The 1,153-nt window shown below is 35.7% G+C and overlaps 1 non-coding gene across 1 annotated transcript; it reads right to left on the bottom strand.

Annotated features, from left to right (window-relative positions):
* Nucleotides 1-834: 834 nt before the first annotated feature.
* Nucleotides 835-907, bottom strand: TRNAV-AAC (transfer RNA valine (anticodon AAC)). The gene has a single exon. It is a non-coding gene; the product is annotated as a tRNA-Val (tRNA).
* Between the last annotated feature and the right edge of the window lie 246 nt (nt 908-1,153).

The raw sequence follows: 1,153 nt of genomic DNA, 5'->3' as shown, positions 1-1,153 counted from the left end.
ATAAGTTGTTTAAAATATAAACAGTCACGGTAGTGTGTCAGTGTTGAAATTGGATATCAATTTCACTTCCAGAAACGCTATTTAAACTATCCATCCAATATCATGAACAAAACGAGTCTTCGAACTCCCTGGAGGTGTCACATAATAAATAAATAAATAAAATGTTTCAGCGAACACTTTTTATTTCCTGATGCAGTGTGTTATTGCTGTTGGACTGGTGAAATAATCTCGAATGGCAATTACCAGAACTGGCCAGCTTTTATAATTTATAGGAGTATTAAAAAATGGATGTTGAATGAACTTCAAAGGATCTTTAAGTGTTAAGGGCCTCCCGCCCTACACACACACACACACACACACACACACACACACACTTTATTGAATCTTCTACAGTGAAAGTATATGAGATTCAACTTATCTCAGAGAAACAAGTAGCACAATTAATTTTCGAGAAAAGATGCAAAATTAAAATTCGTGTTATTTTAAAGAATACTAATAATAAACGCGAAGTAATCTACTTTGATATTTACATTGAAACTATAAGAAGAAGATTAAAACAGCTTTTCAGCAAGCAAACTTCTACAACACTGTAAAGCAGATTTGTTCAGCTCGATTATTTATTATTATTATACAGATATCTCCGCATTGAGTGAAAAGACTCAATCAGAAAAATCTACCATTCACACCTCTCTTTAAAGTCATTCACTGATGAAGCGCTCACACCACCTTTGGCAGCTCATTCCCTCACCACCCTCCAAGCAAAAAATGCAGTCCTGCCACCCTTGTTAACCGCACTCTTACACAATTAAAAGGAAAAGGAAAAAAAAAAACATCTGTACTTGCCAGGGATCGAACCTAGGACCTTCCGCGTGTTAGGCGGATGTGATAACCACTACACCACAAGTACAGCTGGTGCCAGATATCGAATTTTAAAACATGAATTCTAAAATACTTGGAAAATAATTAGCACGTTTGATTATTAGGATTTTTTTAAACTGCATTCTAGATTTTTAAGGTCTAAATGGAAGCACCTTAAAGGTCTCTTCGAGTACACCCTCCGTAGATCAACATGTATCAACGAAGCCCTTTGCTTAGAGAGACAAATCAAAAGGTCTCGAATCCCAAGCAGAGTGAAAAAAAATTGTCTTTTCAT

This window comes from Typopeltis vanoorti, chromosome 5, assembly GCF_054136105.1.
Source record: "Typopeltis vanoorti isolate ZY-2024b chromosome 5, IOZ_Tvanoo_1.0, whole genome shotgun sequence".
NCBI lineage: Eukaryota > Metazoa > Arthropoda > Arachnida > Uropygi > Thelyphonidae > Typopeltis > Typopeltis vanoorti.
The sequence above is the reverse complement of the archived record's forward strand: the minus strand, read 5'-3'. Positions and strand labels throughout refer to the sequence as shown.